This window comes from Talpa europaea (genome assembly GCF_964194135.1).
Source record: "Talpa europaea genome assembly, chromosome: 8".
Lineage (NCBI taxonomy): Eukaryota > Metazoa > Chordata > Mammalia > Eulipotyphla > Talpidae > Talpa > Talpa europaea.
Genome location: NC_140075.1, coordinates 1,592,890 through 1,609,463, shown reverse-complemented (window position 1 = coordinate 1,609,463; position 16,574 = coordinate 1,592,890). Strand labels below are relative to the sequence as shown.

General features: G+C 43.1%; 1 pseudogene across 1 annotated transcript; it reads left to right on the top strand.

The window, feature by feature from the left end:
• The first annotated feature begins 5,651 nt into the window (after positions 1-5,651).
• On the top strand, positions 5,652-12,594 carry LOC311176133 (olfactory receptor 7A10-like; annotated as a pseudogene). The gene is made up of 2 exons: positions 5,652-5,749; positions 11,581-12,594. The product of its transcript is annotated as an olfactory receptor 7A10-like (transcript).
• The last annotated feature ends 3,980 nt before the right edge of the window (positions 12,595-16,574 follow it).

The window sequence follows — 16,574 nt, the reverse complement described above, 5'->3', positions numbered from 1 at the left end:
TATTCTTTTAATAACTTTTTTTTTTTTTTGGTCTTCTTTCATTGTTATTCGTCCCTCTGAGGTTCTGGCTTTAGGATTCCTTGTAGTATTTTTTGGAGTGGTGGTTTATTCATAATGAAATTCCGGAGTTTCTCTTTGTCTGGGAAGGTCCATATTCTTTCTTCATGGAGGAAAGAGAGCTTTGAGGGATAGAGTAGTCTTGGTTGGCATCTGTTTTCTTGGAGTCTGTTGACTATGTCCCTCCACTCTCTCCTTGCCCTTAGTGTTTCTTCAGAGAAGTCTGATGTCAGCCTGATTGGTTTTCTTTGAATGTTATCTGTTTCTTCCCTCTTGTCAGCTTCATTATTTTTTCCTTGTCCTGGATTCTTGGGAGCTTTACTATTATGTGTCTTGCTGTGTTTTTCCTTTTGTCGTGGAAGTTTGGTGTTCTTCTTGCTTCTTGTATATCAATTTTCAGCTCCTTATTCGCATTTGGGAAGTTCTCTTCAATTATCTCCTGGAATATTTTCTCTGTTCCTACATCTCTCTCCTCTCCTTCTGGAATTCCTATAACTCTTATATTTCCTTTCCTCATGGAGTCAGATAGTTCCCGAAGTCTTTCTTCATTCTTTTTCCTTCGTACTTCTCTTTCCTTTTCTGTTTTGGTTCTTTTTATTTCTGTGTCTTCAAGAGAACTTATGCGTTCTTCCATTTCATCTATTCTGCTTTCCTTGCTTTTCCCGGAGTTTTTAGTTCCTCCATTAATTCTTTGATCTCCTGCATTTTTTTTACTTCCCTCTTTAGGGACTCAATTTCATTCTTCTGAACATTGTTTTCCCTCTTTAGGGACTCAATTTCCTTCTTCTGATCTATCACTTTTTTAATCATGGCAATTTTAAATTTTCTTTCTGGAAGGCTCAGAAGATCTTCCAAGTTGCTGTCGTTGCAATCTGGGGAGTGGTTTTCTTTTTGTGGTGTGCTTCTTTCCTGAGGAGTTGTTAGGTTGCGTGTGGTTCTTCTACTCCCTACTGTCTGTTTTCTAATTTGTCGTATGCGTTGGGACACTGTGTTGCTCGGACTGACTGGCATCTTGGGTGAACTTCTCCGCTCCCCTCTGGCTCTTCCAGGAGCCATCTCTGTCTTCTGGGGGCGCTTTCTGCTGGTTTTAGGCAGTTTTTACTGAAGAAATGTCCCTTTTCTCAAATGGCGAAGCGGGATGCAGTCCCTGCAGCTCCGGTTTCAGGCACACTCTTCTGCGCACCCGGTCTGCCCCGGACGTGGGTGCCTGCTCCCTCTGTGGGCTCAGACTGCTGGTCGGAAGGGGCCTGGCGTGGAATAACTTCCCGGCTGGCCACTGGGTCCTCCAGAAGCCTTCTGCCCTTTTCAATCAGTCTTAAGAAATTTCCTGTTCTATGGGGTGTTAGTGACTTTTTTTACTGGTCGCTTGGTGGCGCCAGAGATCTCTCCTATTGTCCTTGGGGGGCTGTTTTTTGCCTCCCCCCACCCCGTGGGACAGGGAACAGAGCGGGAATGGTAGGGTACACCTCAACAGCTTTGGGGTGCTGTGTCTGCCTTGTGCCCCACCGTCGTGGAGAACCCACGCCCCGAATTTTCGTGCCCCGGGTCTCAGTTCAAAGCCCTCAGTTACAGGACGCGGGCTGTACCCCAGTTCAGTGGCGCGGGAATGGCGCCTTTTGCACCGCTCCCGTGCCTGGGTGCCTGGTTCCTGCTTACTCAGGGAGGGACCTTCACCTCAGTGAGGACCTCCGCGCGTCTCCCTGCAAGCCTAGGTCGTCTCCTCGCAAGCCTAGGTCGCAGGCGTGGGGACCTGGGCAGCTGTGATCCCGGTCTGCACTTGTTTTTCAAGCGCGAGCGCGCCGCTTTTCAGCGCAAGCTTACCGTCAGCGCAGGCTGTGTGCCCGCGTCTCCCGGGGTCTTTGTTCTTCTCTAATGGCGCCCGGAGCCGTTTGCTTACCGCTGCAGCGAATCCTGCAGGGTTCGCCTCAGCTCCCATTCACGGGGTGTGGTGGCTCAATAGTTCCTTTCCACTCACAGTCCCGCTTGCTGCGTCCTTTGTTCTTGTTGGCCCTTTTGGTTTGTTGTTTTCCTCCTCTCTGCTGGTTGGAGAGTGCTGCCTCTGTGGGCGGGGGAGGGGAGCAGGGTTCTGCGCTTCCCTCCCTTGTAGTCCTCTTTTATGGCCACTTTCTTCTTCGGGTAGTTTGCTGGAGTCACCCGTTTATCTTCCGTGTCCCAGTTCTCACTGGGACCTGCCGCTTTTCCTCCCTATTAACTTTTTTTTAATGGGAGATCTTACTCGCAGCGTCTCCTCGCCGCCATGTTGCTCCGCCCCCTCCCAAATAATGCGTTTCACTTCTTTTCCAACTTGGATTATATTATGTGTTATTTTTAACTTAATTTGAAGCATTTTTTTAAACCACTCATTCATTGCTATGAAAAGTATTTCTTTTTCATACTGTACCTCTATACACGGAAGTATAGTAGATTGGTGTCTATGTAAGGGGGCTTATGTGTTGAGGTGAATGATTGGAGGGTGTGTTATATTATTTTCTTGTTGCTGCTTAAAAATTCCAGTGCTGCCTACAATTGTTACTCCTCTATTGTTCTGAACAAAATATCTCCCTGTTTGTAAATTTGTCATAACCAAAAAGAGATTGGAATGAACAATATCAAGGTATTTCATTTTTTTCTATAAAGTGTATAAATGTGGATTATTTTTATGGCCTTAAAAATAGTGATGGTTTCTTTCACTGTGCAGAAAATTTTTAGTTTGACTTAGTCAGTTTGCTTATTTTCACTTTTTGCCCCCTGGCCAGAGTTCCCAATGACATCTCTGAAGTGAATGCTGTCATGTCCTTTACCTGTTTTCTTCTATGAATTTTATGCTTTCAAGTCTTACAACCAGTCTTTAATACATTTTAAATTTTGTTTTTATAAAAGGTGGGAGATAGTGGTGTAGTTTCATTATTTTGCATATGGTTGTCTAGTTTTCCCAACAACATGGTTAAAGAGCCTTTCCTTTCTCCAGCACATATTCTTGGTTCCTTTGTCATAGATTCAGTGCCATACACCTAGTTAATTTCTGAGCTCTTAATTCTATTCTATCGCTCTGTGTGTCTACTCTTAGTCCAATATTATACTGTTTTAATTTTTATAGCTTTGTAATATATTATGAAATCTGGGAGCATAAAGACATCATACCAAATAGAAGAAAATATTTGCATATCATATCTCTGACAAAGCAATAATATCTACAAAGAATTCAAAAGCTCAACGCCATTAAACCAAATAACCCAATGACAAATAGCCAGAAGAACTAAGTAGACACTTCTCCAAAAAAAAGACGTGCAGATGGTCAACAAGCACATGAAAAAAATGCTCATCATCACTTATCAAAACTAAACCAAAAAAAGAAAAAAATCTATAGAAATACGTCTACAGAACTGAGGCTACCAGAGAGGGAGTAGTTGAGTAAAGCAAAGGCAAGAAGGGATGGGGAGTGGACTTTTCTATGGGTGTGGTAGGTGTGAACCTATACTCTTAAATCATATAAAGTGTTATAAATCAACATTATCTCAATTGAAAAAAATACAATTTGAAAAACCAAAAACACCATACACTGTACCTATGCAGTCCACATCAGAAGGCAAAGCTGAATAAAGTGGCTATATATGATCTTGGCATCACAGATGACCTTAAGTATAGGGAGGAAAACTTTAAATCATTGATTTCATTATTATGTAAAGTAACTATTTTTCATGCTCGATATCTATGCATTGAATTATGGTATATTGTCCACTGTGTTTATGGAATAAACACATGTTTATTTGAAATAAGTAGTCTTTTGCCCAATTGTTATCTAATATTCAAATATTTTGAAAGTATATAAAAATTGATTAATTCCTCCAAGAAAATAGCAAAGCTAATTTTCCTAGTACCTTTGTTTTATTTATTAATCAGGGTTATATTGGTTTACAACACCGTATATGATTCAGAAATACAGGAGCCCACCTCTTCAGGTGTATGTTACCACACCACACCCACCACCAATGCACCCGTAGCCCCCACCACAGCCCACCGCTCTCCATCCCTCCTTTCCGATGCACTCCGCCCTCTGGTAGCCTAATTTTTTTTTTTTAAGATTTATTTATTTATACAAGCACTGGGGAGAGTCACAAGCGCTGGTGGGTGAGAGAATTCACCAGAGCCAGAGCGGGGAGCAGAGCAGGCAGAAGGACCGAAGTACACTGCTGAGGGGAGCAGCGGGCGGCAGGAGAGGTCTGCACACCATGGGGACCCTCGCTGGCGGCTGGGGATTGAACCGGCACTGCAGAGGCTGTGGCAGCTTTGTAGCCTAGCGCTCAACTGCTGTGCCACCAGGGGAGGCCCTGATAGCCTAATTTTTGCATTCAGATTTATAGGCTTTTGTTTTGTTTTGGTTTATGTTATCTGACTCTGGTTTCTCTATAATCCACATATGAGTGAAACCATGTGTCTTTCTCCTTCTGAATTATTTGGCTTAACATTATACCCTCCAGTTCCACTTGTAATCTCATAAAAGGCATGAGTTCATCTTTTTATAGTTGAATAGTATTCCACTGTACATACGTACACACAGCTTCATAATCTACTCACATGTCCTAGGTCACTTATGGTGCTCCCATAAGCTGGCTACTGCAAATAGTACCCCACCAACATCCCAACTCTCTGTGGCGCCAGACGCAAGTCTCTGCAGACTGTGCACTCTCAATGAGCCTTACAAGGTCAGTATCTGAGGGGTGGGGGCAGGGTGAATACCGCCTATTGTCCTGTCCCTGTTACCAACACAGGGGACCCACCGAGAGCACCGCAGCATCTACGCCCATATCTGCTCTCAGTCACTGTGTGTTCCTTCAGACCACTGAGCTCTCCCCTCCCTGGGGCTGTCAACCAGGCAGTGTGTGTTTCCAAGGCAGTCTCCCACCCAAGATCATGAACTCCAGGCATTTGTCTCCACCCACTTCCTGTTTAATGAAGCATGAAACCTTTCAAAGTCCCTTCTGGTACAGACTATGCTGCTCTCTAAGAGTCCAAGGGGTGCTCCTTTTTCACACTAATGCATTGGATCTTGTGGGTGCTGTGGCAGTGCTCGTTAACTTTCAGGAGCAAAGCAAGGATTCCCTGATGCCATCTTTGATCCATTCCCCTCTGGTTTAATCCTTATACCAACTCCATTCTAGGTACCTCAATCTTCTCTCTTTGGCACCAGAGGATCTGAGAGACATGAGCAGGTTGCCTGAGGTCACACAGTGACGGGATGAAGGGAACACAGACTATACTTCATGAAGTAACTGATCACTGAGTTCATTTCTTTTTTGCATGCCACCATCCCTTACTCCCCTTCAGAACTTTCTCCCTCTCTCCTTCCTAGCTTTGAAAATTTCACTTCATTTATTAGTGTACACCAACTTTCATAAATATTTTGTTGTGCTGAATTGTCCACTATATAAGTCTCCAATATTCCTCGGGCTGCTAGAAGAGCAATGGGTGACCCTCACTGGAGTTCACTGTCATGCCTGCTCCTGCCTCACCAGGGGCTGTCACTGACCCCGCTTTGGCAGGGAAGGCTGGGCACGATTTACAGGTTGCTCGGAAAACTGCTGTTTGGGATGACGATGGTGACCTGTGACGATGGTGACGCCTGGCGTCAGGAGTGGACTTTTGTTGGAGGTGCCCCTGTGCTGGCAGCAGTACAGCGTGTTAGCACTTCCCTGTGCTGCTAACCAGGACATGTGCCTATTCTTTGGGGGGCCGATTAGGTGTACGGACTTCAGAGTGAGCATGGCAGTTACAAAAATCTTCACTCTTTGGACCTGCATATTAGCTGGTTAGGAACACAGGCGTTTCCTTCTGGAGTTTCAAACATAAGGCTGCTGCAGTCACATCACAGTAAAAACAAAAAAAGAAATTCACATCCGCTTTTGCAAAAGTGCCATGAAAACAAGGAGTGTGGTGTCTAAGGTTTTACATAAAGGAACTCAGTTCTCTGCTTAATTGGAGTGGAATAGCACTATTGCGCATATGGGGGGTCTGTGCCCCCCAATATTTGTGCCTTAATGATCTAGGGCATTAAGTCAAGATAAGTTCCTCAGGCACGGACATTTGGAAAACTTGAACACAGAGTTAGAATAAAGTGCTGGGTGGTTACAGAACTGGAAGGTGCAGGAGTTCATGAAAAAGGAGTAATAAAAACTGGATTCACTTGATATCTAATCTAGTCCCTTGGGATCAGAGAATCATTAAGAAACTTTCCTTTTGTCTAGTCCAGTGTCCACAGGGAAATCATGAGCTCAGAGCTTGGAGCAGGAGAGTGAGGTGTGGCTAATGAGACCGCGTGGAGGGCGGTAAATACCCTGTCTCCCTCTGTCCCTCAGACTGTCCAACCCGGGACTGGAGAGGACATGATTCCTGTCTGTGGAGCCCGACCTCTGCCCACGGACCAGCCCTTGTTGCCCTCCTGAGATCCTGTCTGTGACACAGCCCAGATCCATCCTCAAGCGTCCAGGGGGGACTCACACAGCTACATGGAGAAGCCCCCCTCACAGCCCCCACCCAGGTGAGTCTCAGAGCCCAGCAGGCACTTGTGACAGATCCAGAGAAAATGCAAACTGAGAAGTTCTGCCTCAGGTCACAGAGATCAAACCAGGCCCAGGGACAAGAGGTTCCCTTGTTCTCTTGCTTGACTGACTCGTCAATTTATAACTAATTTACTTAATTTGTGACTCAAAACTGTCCACTGCTCTCAACAATACAGAGATGGTGCTGACAGTGACGAGACAGGAAGGAAAATCTGTTAGGATGAGACTGAAGGGGGAGTGAGAGGCTTAATGTGGTTCCAGCAAAGTTAGGACAGATTCAGGAAGGTTTGGAGTTGAGGCAGCAGGAAATAAAGTGTTAAATGCGAAGGGGATGCATGGTGGTAGATGGGGTGTGTAAACAAGTGATGTGTGTCAGAGGCTCTAGACTAATGAAGGCAGATGACCTCACCGAGCTGTGGAGGAGATGAACAGTGTGCAGGAGATGAACAGGAGACGAACAGTATTCCCTCATAGTAGGTGCTCACATAAATTATACTTATTATTTAATTTCAATTGGGGATCTAAAGAGTTTTCCTTTGCAACCACTCCAGTAGTCAAATCTGCATAGTTTTGCTTGTTAGTATTTTACTTTTTAAATTATAAATTGTCCTCATTCTTACAGTTTACTTACTTAGTAGGGCTCAGTATTTATTCTGGAGTGTGATTCAAATACTCAAACAGAGTTGGAATTTCTCAGGATACATGTTTTGCACTCAATTCTCCCACATATGTATAGATTGTTGGGCAAAATGTTCTAAAGTTTTCAATTTTGTTTGATCCTCATTTGGTTCTATTGTGTCCCACCATGGATTTTAAACATCGGCTGTTTTCTTGCATTCTTAGTAGTGATAAGCTATTACACATACTGTGTTCATATGTCACATCTGTTTTTAGTCATTACTATGTCTCCTCACACTCTGATGTGATCTGTTGTATTTCCATTGAGATTTCACTGATATGAAACAGTGTGTACGTTGGAGAAAAACATGTTGATTTGATATATTTATATTGCAGTATGATTCCAGTGAGCGCAAGCTAACACTCTATCAATACACACAATCGATATTTATTTTTGAAACAAAATGATTCGGAAATAATCTCTCGGCAATTTTGAAGGTTACAAGGAATGACTGTTGACTATGTCACACTGTAGTAGATTCCAGAACCTTATTCATCCAGCAGCTTCAAGTGTGTATCCTCAAACAACCTCTTCCCAATTTCCCACCCTAGTCCGTGTAAGCAATTTCAGTCTGTTTTAGATGCGCACACCTAAGTGATATCCAGTATTTGTAGTTCTCTGACTTCCATCAAGGAGCAGGATGTTCTTAGGTGCTCATGTTGTCACAAAAGTCAGTGTGTCCTTCTTTCTCTTGACTACTATTATTTGATATTTCATTATATAGAATGTGTTTTATAACAACATGGTATCTTGTGTGTGTATTACACATTATATGTATTACATAATCCATGTATATCCATTTGGACAATTAAGAGCAATACTATATACATATATATATATATATAACACATGTATATTTTATATCTATACATGTACACATTATTTTCTTATCCACTTATGGACTCATAGTTTATTTCTAAATTTTGGCTCAACAAACAAGGGGTGCGGATAGTCCTGTTTTCATTGCCTTTGTACATGTATGACCACATCACGGGGGAGTCTATCTAGCTATTTTGAGGCACCTCTGCTTTCTTATCCACTGTGGCTAACACGGTTTATTATCCCACTGACAGCACCCCGGGGTTCTCTGCGCCCCAATCCCACTGCTGACCTTTGGTCACCTCCCTGGGAGCTCTGTCAGCAGCTGTGAGGTGACAGCTCCTGGTTCAGATTTGCATTTCCCTGGTGAGTGATCCTGAGCACCCCCTCATGTGCTTGCTGACCATCTAGGTGTCTCCTCTGGAAAACACATATTTAGGCGCTCTCTGGTATGTGCATAGGCAATGACTTCCTGTGTGACACTAAAAAGTAAGAAGCCACACGTGGTGCTACATAAACTGAAAAGCTTCTGCATACAAGAGAGACAAAGGGACGATGGGCAGCCAATTTGTTCCTAAAAACAGCCCCCACCTTCCCCTCTCCTGGATCACATTCTTCTGTGTTCAAATGACAAATGATATTTTCCTCAAGCATATTGGAATCCATTTTTGTTTACCTAGGTTTATCTCCCAATTAGCTTTTTCCAGTCAGAGATGAGGGTAACTAACTGGGGCCTGCCAAGAAGCAGATGGTACAAAGGAACTGACCCTGACAGGATGCTGTTCACATGCGGGGCAGTGGGCCACACTTGCTGCGGGTGGCAGTGCAGCCTGGTCCAGCCCTCACAGAGAGCAGTGTGGACGTGTCTTAAACAGTAAACATGGATCTGCCATTTGACCCAGTAATTCCACTCCTAGGCATCTGTCTACGGTATTCAGAAAGCTAACTTCAAAGAGAACTTTTACTGCCTTGTTTCTGGCAGCCCCATACATTATAGCTGAAACATCCTAACATATGAGTAGATCAAGAAGATGTAGCATATAGACACCATGGATACTACTCAGCAATCAAAAAGACAAACTTTAGCCATTTGGGGCACATGGATGGAGCTTGAAATCATGATGCCAGGTGAAATACGTCACGAGAAAGATAAATATCAGACGGTGTGACTGATGTGTGGAATATAAAGAAACTAAATTAACAAAGACAAGGTTAGACCAGAGACACTCTATGGGGGCTGGGGGGCGGGAGGGGAGGGATTGGGGCCAAAATAAGGGGGTTGCAAATGTATGGGGAATATAAAAATAAAATTTATTAAAAAAAAAAGACAAGGTTAGAAACTAACACTTGCTAACTGACTACAGAGCTGAGACACCAACGGGGAGGCCGGGGGAAGGGGAAGAATGAGGTGGGAGAGAAGCACAATGGTCTGCAGTGGTGGAATATGGGTGAGAGGGTGTGGGTGCACTATGGTGGCAATACCTGTGGGGATTCCCTGGTACTACCTCAGTTACAAAACAGTAAATGCATAAATAAGGACACAAAAACCAAGGTTCTTCGTTTTTAGGTATCCAGTGTCTTAAAATGCAGAACGGTCTCCCTGGTGGTGCAGGCGGTTGAGCGCAGAGCTGTGAAGCTGTCCGCAGCCTCTGCAGTGCCAGTTCGATCCCCACCGGCCTCAGAGCAACCCACATGGTGAGCAGACCTCTCCTGTCTCACCCGCTGCTCCGCTCAGCACTGTGGATTTCATCAGTCTGCCTGTTCTGTACCCTGCTCTGTCTCTGGTGAATCCTCTCACCCTCCTGCACATCTGGCCTATATCCCGGCTCTTATATAAATAAAATAAATCTTTAAAAAAGTGCAGAAGAAAATAGCAACTTTCTTTACAACATTTCTGGAGAGCTGATTCTTTGAAAGGCAAACCACTTCCTATTTTCCTTGTCCTTAGTGATTTGATTTCCAATTCTCAGCTCTGCCTCAGTGCACAGGACAAAAAGCCCTACGCGCGGATCTGAAAGTGTGTGTGTGGCTAAAATAAGGGGAATAAGCCTTATTACAGGTAAAGAGACGCAGATTGGACAAATTTCCCAAGTCGAAGCTGTCTTCTGTAATCAAACAGTCAGAATTTAGATTAAATGTGAGAGAAAGAAATGACAGTTTACAGAGGGATTTGAATTACAGATAATTTATACATGTAGGACTACTGCTCACACTTAGGCACAGCACATGTAACACAATCTACACACCAGAAGATCAGCAAATGTATAATGTCATGAGGCAGCAGGATGTCCGGGCCTCCTGCCCACTCTCTCATCTCACCCCCAATCTGGAGCACCCCCTCTTATCACAGCATACTTCTGGGATCTGTAACTGTGCCAGGAACACTCCTGTACTGACATCTTTTTCTGGCTATTTCTCCAAACCCAAATGTTTTTCTCATGGATATATTGTTACCACGTGTTATCTCCTTCATAAAAAATCCTGATGACTTCACATTTTTTGTTCAAAGTCTCCTATATGGAAGTGGTTATATAAGCTTCCTCTAGATTCTACCTCTTCATCCAACTGCATTATTTTACTTAACAATAATAATCACCATATGAAATATTATTTATGGAGACCACACACATAGTTAAAGAAACATGCTTGGGGACAGGATTTTATTTCTTTTTTATTTTTTTTAATTATTTATGCATAGAAGAGCTGGCGTGCAGGCCAGAGGTGCAGAGGATGAGAGGACTCACCAGAGACAAGGTTGGGGAGCTGGACAGCAGATCTCCTGAGATACACTGCTGAGGGGAGCAGCTGGCAAAACAGGAGAGGTCTGTTGCACCATGTGGGTCAGCAACCTGGCCGGGGATGGAATACAGGCTGTCTGGGTGGTAGCCCTGAGACATAACCCCTAGGCCATCAGGGAGGACCCACAGCTAGGATTTATCAAAGTTGGTCTCACTGCTTATTCTGCATGATTCCAACAATATTTGGATAATATAATTGGTCAAACGTATTTAAAAGAAAATCTCAAGGCCTCCCTGATGGTGCCAAGGGTTAGGATGTAACCTATGAAGCTATCCACAGCCATTGCAGCACGAGTTTGATCCCTGTCTAGGGAGCTACCCACCCATATGGCACAGAAGACCTCTCCTGTCTCCCTGCTGCTCCCCTCAGCAGTGCATTTCAGTCAATCTGACCGTTCTTTTTAAAAAGAAAAATGAAAATCTCAGGGAATTTTTAAAGAATATTTGGACTTGGAATATGTTTGCATTAGATGTCAGAATGGCTAATTATTTTCAGCTTCAAGAGAAGGTGGGTCATTAACAGCCTTGAAAATTTCAGGTAAAAGGCACTAGCTCTATAACATGAAATTTATTAACTGCATGTATTTAAAATAAATTCACACCATTTAAACTCATTCTGTGATTGCTCTGCTGTGGTTAAGTTGACATCACTTCTGTCTCCACCCCCCAGGCTCACCAGCGACCTGGCGCCAGGTAACCAAACCCATGCCACAGCGTTCACCCTCCTGGGGCTCTCAGAAGAGGCCTCGCTGCAGCCCCTCCTCTTCTGGGCATTCTTCTCCATGTACTTGGTCACGGTCACTGGGAATCTCCTCATCATCCTGGCCATCGTCACGGACCCCCGCCTGCACACACCCATGTACTTCTTCCTCGCCAACCTGTCCTTTGCCGACATCGGCTTCACCTCCACCACCGTCCCCAAGATGCTGCTGAGCATCCAGATGCAGAACAAAGCCATAACCTACACAGGCTATCTCAGCCAGATGTTTTTTTTTTCTTACACTTTGCAGGAGTGGACAACTTCCTCTTGACAGCCATGGCCTATGACCGTTTTGTGGCCATCTGCCATCCCCTGCAATACACGGTCATCATGAACCCCCAGTTCTGTGGCCTCCTGCTTCTTGCATCCTGGGTGTTAAGTCTTCTGGATTCTCTGCTACACAGCTTAATGGATTTGCGACTGTCCTTTTGCTCACAGCTGCAAATCCCTCACTTCTTCTGTGACCTGGACCAGGTGATCCAGCTTGCCTGTTCTGACACCTTCCTCAATGAGCTGGAGGTATATTTATCAACGGGTGTTCTGGTGGACATCCCTCTCAGTGGCATCCTTTTTTCTTACTCTAAGATTGTGTGCTCTATTTTGAAAATCTCATCAGCGAGTGGCAAGTACAAAGCCTTCTCCACCTGCGGGTCTCACCTCTCTGTGGCCTCCATGTTCTACGGGACAGCGCTCAGCGAGTACCTCAGCTCTGCTGCTACCCACGACTCCAGGGACAGTGCAATCGCCTCGGTGAGGTACACGGTGGTCACCCCCATGCTGAACCCCTTCATCTACAGTCTCAGAAACAAGGACATAAAGCAGGCCCTGGTGAGGCTCTTCAGCTGCAGAGCAGCCCAACGTGATGGTGTTTCTACCCTCAGATTTTCTGGTCGAGAGCAGCAGGGCTCACATTCCATGGACTAAGTCATGACCCTGTCATCAGCTAGTCAGAGATAATCTGTGTTTGTCTTATGTACAGAGTTTGATATCAGTTTTTATACATTATAAATATGCTTTCTCTATTTCCTTAATTAATTTTAACTGCTCTGAATACTGGAGTCACTAGTAACAAAAGCATAGTGTACTTGATTTTTTCTTTAGGAAAATGTTTAAAACAAAAAGTTGGCATTTACAAAATAATAAAAACAAGTGGAGGAAAAATATGTACAACTGTGTCAGGTAAAAACAAGCCACTTACTGATGGATGATCTCCAGAAAAATCTTGTCATATCACAGTATCCACGCGTGTTCAGGATTAACATTCAGCAGTCCCTGATTTCTATCCTTTACTTCCATTCCTTCGGTGATTCTGTGTAGACCCGTAATATTTCTGTTCGTGTCATTTTGCTCAGGGCTTTGTGAGCTAAGGCTCAGTTTTCCTTTGTTACAGAAGAACTCTTGTCAGCTTTTATTGTCAGGCAGGCAGCCCAGACAGTGATAAACTCCATTGACATCTCTGTCTGGGAAGCTTTTATTGACATTTATATTTGAATAATTCTGCAGGATAGAGTATTCTTGGCTGGAAGTCCTGGCATTCATTCCTCTTCTTTCCTAGAGATGGACAGGGGGAAATCAGAGGAGAGACTAATTTGGGGCCTTTGCAAATTATCTTTTATTCAGGCCTCCTGTAAATTCTCCTCTTTTTCCTGATTTTTTATAAAATTTAAAGGTTCGGTGTCAGGTGCAGGTCATTTTCAATTTGAAATCCGGGTGTCATCTCTACATCCTGGACATTCCTGCTTATTTCATTATTTAGGTTGGATAATTCTCAGCTATGATTTTTTGGAAAAGCATCACCCCTCCCTTCTTTCTTCACCTTCTGGATTATCCACTGTCCTTATGTTTCCACTTCTAATTGCGTCTGACATTGTCTGTAGCATTTCCTTATTTTTCCTGTGTCCTTGTATCATTTCTCTCTGTTTTCCTAACTGGGTGATTTATATATTTAGATCCTCTATTTCTGAATTAAATTTGTTTGCCAGTTTAATTGTATTTAAAACATTTTCTATATTGTGTTCATTTACGTTCAAACACTTTTGTGTGTCTTAATATTGTCCATCTCTTTGGTGAAGACCCTCCGGTTCTTTTATTTACTTTCCAAGGTCTCGCAGCTGCCTGTCTGCCCTGAGTCACCTCCCGTAACTCACGGGTGTATTCAATGTTGTTGCTCCACGTCACTGAGACTCCTCTGCTTCTCGCTCCTGTATTTATGAGCCAGAACTTCTGTTCTGCTACTGTTTTCCCTTCTTGTGCTCAGCTGTTCCTTGATTTCTAAGTATTGATGTCACCTCATTTCCAGGTGTGCAGTTGGGGTGCTGGGGTCAGTTTGATTGTTTCTCTTCTAGTTTACCTTGGGGTGAGGTGGGCAGTGGGGATTCTGGGACTTAAGATGTGTCTCAGTTTGTTGAGACGTGAACTCTGTCACCTCCACCTCCTCCCCTCTGTCCACAGAAGCTCCACTTGGACTTCAGTTGTCATAACTTCTCTCCCCACCTCCGTATTGTTGTTCCTGCCATGGATTGAGTCTCCTGGTGACTGGAGCTGGGTCTAGTCCACAGGGTTCAATCTCAGGACTCAGCTGGCCTGGATATAAAGGAGGCACCTATGTGGGTGTGAGCCCATTGCACTGCTGTGGCCACAGACAGTGGCCACAGGCAATGACCACACCACAGCCACCAGCCCTGCTGTCCATTGAGGAACCCTGGTTGCAAATGCTGCAAGTCTACTTGCTACTTTTCAAAGAAGTGCTGTGTTCTCTGTCCCACCCATCCTTTTTCTGCTCTGGGATCCATTAAGAAGCCATCTGGGCTCCCCTGAAAACACTGATCTCCTCACTCTGGTAGCAGGTGGAGATTTTCTTTCCTGTGCTGGTCACTGAGCTCACAGGTTCCCCGCCGGAAGAAGAAACACTTATGTAATGTTGATGGAAGGGAAACTTGTGCATCTGTTCTGGAAGCAGTATGGAAATTCCTCAAAAATGGAGGAATAAGAGTTCCCTATAATCCAATTGTCTACTTCTGAGTATGTAGCTGGGAAATACACACAAAAACTAATTCAAAGTGGTCTGTGTCACCCATGTTCACTGCAGTGGAATTTACAATTGTCAAGAGGCAGAAACTATCCAAGTGTCCACTGATCGACAAATGGCCAAAATGATATGGTATATATAGATAATGGAAAACTATTTATTTAGATATTAAAAATATGACATTGTGCCATTTGCAACAACAGAAGGGAAACAACAGAATTATCCTTACTGAAATAAGCCAAGCAGAGAAAGTCAAATACCATGATTTCACTCATGTGTGATAAAGGAAACAAATAAACAGATCATGTGAAAAAAACAAAGTAAGAACAATTAGTGGCTAACAGAAAGATAGGGTAAGGGAGGTGTTTAAATCAGAATCTGCGGACAATGGTATAATGAAAGATAAATTTGAACTTTTTTTAAAAAATGTATTTCTTTTTTTTTAAATTTATTTATACAAGAACTGGGGTACAGGCCAGATGCGCGGGAGGGTGAAAGGATTCACCGGAATCAAAGCAGGGAACAGAACAGGCAGACTGATGACAGATACTGCTGAGGGTAGCAGTGGGCAAGACAGGAGAGTTCTGCTGCGCCATGTGGGACCCTTGCTGGCCGGTCGGGATCAAACCGGCACTGCTAGGCTGAGGTCAGCTTCAGAGCACTGTGCTCAACCACCTGCGCCACCAGGAGAGGCCCAAATATGAACTTTTAGCAGTGATCTAAATGTTGCATATACTTATGTTGATTAATAATCATTCATATCTGAAATGTATAAAATGTTATAATGCAAGGTTACTTCAGTGTAATAAATTGAAAGCTAAACTCAAAGGAAATAGAAAGAATGTAATGGGAGTGTCTCCTTTAATAAATAGCTTTATATTAAAATTAACTTATGTTTCAAAGTGAATAATAAAGTTATTTTGCAGTATAAAATAAAACATGAAATTACTGAATTGCAATAGCCATAAAAAAATTAGGTGCACATACTACATGGGTCCCTTTATACATAATACACATAAGGTTACACAAGATTGAATATCTTTCATAAATTATTTTTAATAAATGGCCCTAAGACAGTTTTCTCTTGTCCAGTAGTGTAGAATAATAAACCAATATTCACATGGATGTTTTGAGACAAGTGCTTGTAAATAGTGGTTATTATTTTAGGATGAGTTCCATTTATGTCCAGTTTTTAGGGTTTTCAGCATACCTGGATTTGGATCTAATGATATAATAAACCAGTTCAGTTAAGGTGGCAAGATATAAACACAAACAAAATCAGCTCTCTTCCTATATATAAACAATGACGTAGGTGAGAAAAAAAATCAAGAAAGTGATCCCACTTACAATCAAACCAAAATAAATAAAAGTTAAATACCTAGTTAGTAAACTTAACAAAGAATGTGGAGGGCCTGTATAAAGAAAACTATAAGACTGTCAAAAGAGAGACAAAATGACACGAAGAAATGTATAGTTATTTCTTGTTCATGGATTGGAAGAATCAATGTGGTCACAATGAACATCCTACACAAAACACTACACAGAGTCAACATAATCACATGGAATTATCAGTTACACAATTTAAGGAATAAAACATACATTACTGAAATTCAATAGAACCACAAAAGACCCCGGACAGCAAAGCAAATCTGAACAAAAAAGGGAAAACGTCATTATTAAACCAGACTTGAACCAGACTTCAAACTATACTATAAAGCTATAATAAGTAAAACAATCCTGGATGATTAAAATGGTCTGGAACAATGGGATAGAATCAAGACCCAGAAACAAACCAGCCTTATAGGAACAGTTACTCAACAAAATAGGAGCCAAGAACATACCCTGGAGCAAGAAGCCTCTTCAGGAAAAGGTTTTG